We start from the raw sequence: 7,058 nt of genomic DNA on the forward strand, positions 1-7,058 counted from the left end.
TGGCCCAGCACTACGCCCAGTAGGCTTTTGTATTTAATGGTGACCACCTGTTGATATTCTCCAAAATCAAAACACCCTTTAATATCTTCATTTTGAGCAAGAAAAATGTATTTATCTGCTGATCATTGATGTCATATCTACTTGCACATATTTACAAATTTTGGACTAAATTACATGGTTCATTCTGCCTAATATGCCATTATGCTGCTCTGAACATTTGAACTTGAAGCAGGGAAAGCCGCCTTTCCATTGGGGTCTGGGAGATTCATTTTCACCACGTCAGTGATGCACTTTGAAATGGTCAGCGCCAATTTCTGTGTCACACCAAACTCATTCCACAGAAATCACTTTGTTGCGATGGCAAAATTGGTGCACCACTGCATCTCTTTATATTGTGCAGCCATCAAAAAAACAAGCGATATTTGGCTTTAATTCATCCTCACTTTTAAAGCATTCATGCAACGGTAGCTCAGTTTCAGTGAACTGCAACTCCTTGCAGATACATATGGCATACCAACAGTGTCGCAAAAAATTCTGAATCTGGAGCACAGCTGAACATCTTGGCATTCGTGCAGTTCTTCCAGCAGTTGAATGAAGCTGTATAATCAACATAGCAAAAGCACTGAGAGATCAGATGTTGGCTCCTCAAACGCATCTTCTGATTGCTCAAATTCATTCTGCATATGAAAATGATAGCTGATTGCTTCAGTGTATAAATTTTCTTGGAAGCTTTCAAACAAATTCATTGTACAGTTTCACTTATTTCCCTTGAACTCTATAATATTCTAAAGTGTTTTGATCAATCAAAATAATAGTTAACTTGATACAGCTGTGTTCCCTTCGTTCAGTAAATTTAACCATGAACAACTGAGAAAAGGGTGTCTTTAGAACATAGCCAGAAAAGAACATTGAAGTTTTGATCTTTGACAAAAGAAGCAGCAAAGGCCGCACTACTTTCAAAGAAAGAGAGTATGATGACCAGTTCTTACAAGAAATGAAAATGGTGCATGTAGACATTTACAAATTTGGCATAAAGCCATTGTGACTCATCCGACCAATCGGAATAAGGGTTCTGCACTTCGGTGAGATCCTAGCAAACCTAAGACCTAACTCCATCTACCTGACAAGTCCCGCATTCTGCAATAAATTTTGGTTCACAAAAATCTAACTTTTTGACAATGAACAATTTATCTGGCATCAGTTGTTGTTTGCGGAATAGAGTACCAAGTTCCTACCAGTTATTGTGTTTAAAAGTGTTTCCTGATTTCACTCCTGAGAAGTCTGGCTCTAGTTTTTGGACTCCGCTTCCTCGTCCTAGATATCTCAACCAAAGGACATAGTTTATCTATTTATCTTATCTGTTCCCCTTAATATCCTGGGAACTGCATATATCACCCTTTAATCTTCTAAATTCTCGGAAATGCCACCTCAATTTATGTAATCTTTCCTCGTAACCCTTGGAGTCCAGGTATCATTCTGGTAAATCTTTGCTACACTCCCTCCAAGGTGAATATAGCTTTCTTAAGCTGTTAGTGTTCAGAACTGCTCACTGTAATGTAGGTGTGCTCTAACCAGGACTTTGTATAGCTGAAGCATGGCTTCAATTTGCTTATGGTCTTGTTTTCCAGATCTAAAGGTCAGCAGTCGATTAGTTGTTTTGATTATTTTCTATACCAATCCTGATGCCCAGAAAATAAATTCCAATATACCTTTAAACTCTAATTGAAGTTTTGTCAAGTCTTTATCAAAATCTCACTGTAGTTTCTACCAATGCCTTATGAAGCTCATTCCATGCATTTTTTTTTAAAAATAATTTTTATTAAAGGTTTTCATAAAATATCAATAACAAAATGAGAAAGAAAAAAGAACCCAACAGGGTTAAGTACAAAACACAATCTAAAAAAGCAACCCCCCAAACCCCTCCCCCCTGTACCTAAATAATAAATTAACATTAACACCCCGACTTAAGACAACAGGTGTATACACCCACTCAGACCCTTCCAGTGTAAATAACATAAACAAAAATAAAGTAAACCCCCCACCCCCCGAGCTGCTGCTGCCATTGACCAATGTCTATCGTTCTGCCAGAAAGTCTAAGAACGGTTGCCACCGCCTAAAGAACCCTTGTACTGACCCTCTCAAGGCGAATTTCACCCTCTCCAGTTTAATGAACCCTGCCATATCGCTGATCCAGGATTCCACGCTTGGGGGCCTCGTATCTTTCCACTGAAGGAGAATCCTTCGCCGGGCTACCAGGGACACAAACGCCAGAATTCCGGCCTCTTTCGCCTCCTGCACTCCCGGCTCCTCTGCCACCCCAAATATTGCGAGCCCCCAGCCCGGTTTGACCCTGGATCCTACCACCCTCGACACCATCCTCGCTACGCCCTTCCAAAGTTCCTCCAGCGCTGGGCATGCCCAGAACATATGGGTGTGATTTGCTGGGCTCCCTGAGCATCTAACACACCTGTCCTCACCCCCAAAGAACCTGCTCATCCTTGTCCCGGTCATGTGTGCCCTGTGCAGCACCTTAAACTGTATGAGGCTGAGCCTCGCGCATGAAGAGGAAGAGTTCACCCTCCCCAGGGCATCTGCCCACGTCCCCTCTTCGATCTCCTCTCCCAACTCCTCCTCCCACTTACCTTTCAACTCCACCACCTCCTCCTCCTCCTGCATCACCTGGTAAGTTTTCAAGATCTTCCCCACTCCCGCCCACCCTCCCGAGAGCACCCAGTCCTGTACTGTGTGCCCATTCCATGCATACACGACACTGTGCATCTTGTAATTAATTGTAGGTGAAAAGTTTTCACCTTTTCTGTTTTGTAGAAACTGTGGCTGTTAAACATGTTGGTCTTCATCCTCTTTATTACAACATTGGATCTTTCATTGTGAGCATTCCTAATTCTGCAGGCTTCCCTCGTAACTCAAGTGCCTAATGCAAGCTATCAATTTATTTGCTCTTTCCTGCACCCTCTCCAGTGCTTAGATGTCTGTCTCATAATACAATAGCCAAAATTGTACACAGAATGCCAGGATCAATGTTCTTATAAACTTAGAATCACTTCTCGAGGTTTGTGCTCTTTTTCTCTGACTATAACCCAACGAACAGCTCCTCAAACATGGTCACAAATACCCTCCACCTTTTCTCAAATCCCTCTGCAGAGCCCCATAACTCATATTTTATCTTCTCCAACCGCAGGAAGTCATACAGGTCACCCCCGATTGCGATGCCGACCGCCACTCCAGTAAAATTCGCCGCCGTGCAATCAGAGAGGTGAAGGCCACGGCATTGGCTTTCCTCCTCTCCATGAGCTCCGGATTCTCTGAAACCCCAAATATCGCCACCAAAGGGTATGGGTCCACCTCCTCCAGCACTATCCTGGCTCAGACCGCGAACACTCCCGCCCAGAATTTTCCAAATTTTTTGCAACCCCAAAACATGTGAGTGTGATTCGCTGGCCCCCGCTCACACCTCTCACACTCATCTGCTACCCCCTGAAAGAACCCACTCATTCTCGCCCGAGTCATATGCACCCTGTGCACCACTTTAAACTGTATCAAGCTCATCCTTGCACCGGAGGAGGTCCCGTTTACCCTACTCAGTGCCTCACTCCATACTCCCCAATTAATCTTCCCTCCTAACTCCCCTTCCCATTTCTCCTTGATCTTCACCACCCGCTCGCCTCCCTTTCATCCCTGCCACTTGTATCTATCCCAATTCTTCCCTCCTTTCCCCATCCGGAAGTAGCAGTCACTCCAGCGGGGTGTATTCCAGCAACCTAGGAACCCCCTCCAGACCTTTTGTGCAAAATCCCTAACTTGCAGATACCTGAATTCACTCCACCTCAGCAGCTCTACCCTCTCCCTTAGCTCCTCCAGACTGGCAAACCCTTCCTCCAAATACAGATCCTTCACCTTGGCCAGCCCCACTTCCTACCACCTCCTGCATATGTTAACTTTTTAAGAGCGATCCAAGTAATCCGACTCCACATTCTCTAAATCCCTACAATATCTTTCTTCACGTATTTATCTAATTCCCTTTTAGAAGGCTACTATTGAATCTGTATCCACCGCCCAAATAGGTAGCCCATAACTAGTTGTGCAATAACGTTTTCCCTCATTGGAAAGCAAAGTACAGTTATGATGAAAAGTCATTGTTCTGGAACATTAATTCTGTTTCGCTTTCCACGCTTGCTGCCAAACTTGCTGAGTATTTTCAGCATTTATTTTCCATTTCCGATTTTCTCTCATGCTTTTGCCTGTCACCTTAAATCTGTGCCCTTTGGTTATTGACCATCCAATCATTGGAAACGGTTTCTCTTTAAATGTCTTTCTTTACTCTTTCATGAGATGTTTACATCAATGGCAAGTCCAGCATTTGTTGCATATCCTTAATTGTCATTGAACTGAATAGCTTGGTAAGTCATTTCAAAGGGCAATTAAGAGTTGCTGTGACTCCGGAACAGAACAGATAAGCAAGTGTGGCAAATTTCTTCCCTAAAGGGCGTCAGTGAACCTGATAGGTTTTCACAATGATTAATGATAGCTTCATTACTGAGACCAGCTTTATAATCCAGATTTGATTAATTGTATTTGAAATTATGTGTCCAGAGCATTAACCTGAGCCTTCAGATTGCTAGTCCAGTGACATTACCACTACACCACTGTCTCCCCAAAATTGCTCTATCCAGATCCTTCATGATTTTAAACACCTCTATAAAATCTCCTCCTAATCTTCCCGACTGAAAAAAAAACATTTCAGTTTCTCCTTGGTATCCAGGTAATTGTAATTCCTCGTCCCCGGAACCATTCTAGTGAAACTGAACTAGTAACCAAGAGGCTAATAAATAGTGAGGATCTTAAGTAATCAATGTTAGCAGAGAAAATGTATCAGAGAAACTTAAAGTATAAAAAGCCAACAAATCTCCACAACCTTATGTCCTACATCCATATGATTCTAAAAGAAGTAGCTGCAGAGGTGCTCTGGTCTTGATTTTTCGTAATTACCTAGATTCTAGAATGGTCCCACCGAATTGGAAGTTACCAAATGTTCAAGAAAGGAAGGCGATAGAAAACAGGGAACTACGGCCTGTTAGCCAGACATTAGTCGTCAGGAAAAGGCTGTAAACCTGTATTCAGGAAGTCCCAACAATGCACTTAGAAAATCACAGTATGATCAGAACAGAGACAACACAATCTTAGGAAAGGGGAATCATGTTTGGCAAATTTATTAGCATTTTTGAGATTGTAATTAGTTGGGTAGATAAATAGGAACCAGTTGATGTGGTATACTTGGATTTCCAAAAGGCACTTGATAAGGAGCCACATAAAATGTTAATATGCAAAGTTAAGGGCATATTGATAGGGTACAATTTACTTTAATTGGATGTGAGCTAGCAGCCACTATTTGTTGCCCATCCCTAATTACCCACGAAAAGGTGGAGGTGAGTTGCCTTTTGAACTGCTGTAGTCCATATGTAGGCAGCTCGCAGTGGAAGATTAAGGCTTTTGACCCAGTGACAGTGAAGAAATGTTGATAGAGGTCCAAGCCAGGATGATATGTGGCTACGATGGGAACTTGCATGACATGATTTCCCATGTATTGCTGCCCTTGTCCTTCTAGGTGGTAGAGATTGTAGGTTTGGAAGGTGCTCTTCCAGGAGGCTTAACAAATTGCACGTTAGTACAATTGGAGGATTGGCTAACAGAAGAAAGCAGAAAGTAGGAGTAAATGGGTTGTTTTTCCAATTGGCAAAGTGTGGAGTGCCACAAGGCCTCAGCTATTTGTAATTAATAATAATGGCTTAGGTGAAGAGACCAAGGGTAATGTATTCAGCTTTGTTGACAATACAAAAGTGGGAACATAGGCTGTATGGAGATGGGAAGGTGGCAGTAAAATGGTGGTGGAACACATCTTCCTCCCACCAGACAAGTTTCCTCTGGGCAGTTGGGCAGTAGATTCAGGGACATGCAGGACAGTGATGGATAGGTAATTGAGGCTCTGAATTATGCAATTAAGATATAAGAGTCCTTCCTGTTTGTTTTCTTCCTCACATTTCTTTTATTATTTTGGTCCGTGGACCCATAATCGGGACGTGCCTTTGAGCAGAAGATTCAAAGTGAAATTGTTTTGAAAGCAGTGAGTAACTGGCACATCCTTTGCTGTAATCCTGAAATGATGCTGAGTCTTCAGAGAAAACAGACAACCTTGCCAGACAAAACCATCTCAAGCCTAGAAGGAAAAAGTACCAAACCAAAAGCCTGAACTTCAGAAAGACATTGACTGGAAGTCATCCCTGTGCATCAAAGATCCTTATTTTGTTTTTATTAATATATTATTTTCTTTTCACCACCCTTTCCCCTCTGTTGTTTGTGTATATGTGTGTCTGTATGTGTGTGTGTAGAGAGTGGGGCAAGTTAGGAATGGGGGATTTGGGAAAGGAGAAGTCGTGTGGTGAATGTAGAAATTGTTATATATTTTATATATGTTGCAGTAATGTTTCAAATGCATGGGCTAAGGTACATATTTGTTGCAGTAATATTATTAAATAACCTAGGTTAAGACTGCTAAAGCTGTAGTTAAGGGGTCATAAAAGACTCAGGTATTTATTGATTTTAACCACTTATTTGGTTACAGATAAAGGGCTAATGGAATCCAGTTTTGATTGGAGATTCCCTGGAGTGTCGATAATTTATGGGGCAGTGGTATTTAGTCCTAGCTAAGCAGGTCATGGAACTTAGTGGGATGCAGATGATGCAATTTATGGGAGGAGCCAAGTCTGTCTCGTCTTGCAGCCTGTTGTAGGATTTTAAGTTAAACAGCGTTTTTTCAAATGCTGTTGAGTTGAGCAGAAGTGTACTGGATCTGTTCTTGAAAGGAACTTTTTCCAAAAGTCTCCACACAACTAAGCAAGCAAACCTGGAACATTTGGAAATAAATAGACTCATTAACAATAGACAGCATGGTTTTGTGAGGGGGAGGTCATGCCTCACTAACTTGATCTGTTTTTTTAAGGAGGTGACAAAGATAATTGATGAGGGAAGTGTGGTGGATGTTG

The sequence above is a fragment of the Scyliorhinus torazame genome, chromosome 11 (genome assembly GCF_047496885.1).
Source record: "Scyliorhinus torazame isolate Kashiwa2021f chromosome 11, sScyTor2.1, whole genome shotgun sequence".
NCBI classification, from domain to species: domain Eukaryota; kingdom Metazoa; phylum Chordata; class Chondrichthyes; order Carcharhiniformes; family Scyliorhinidae; genus Scyliorhinus; species Scyliorhinus torazame.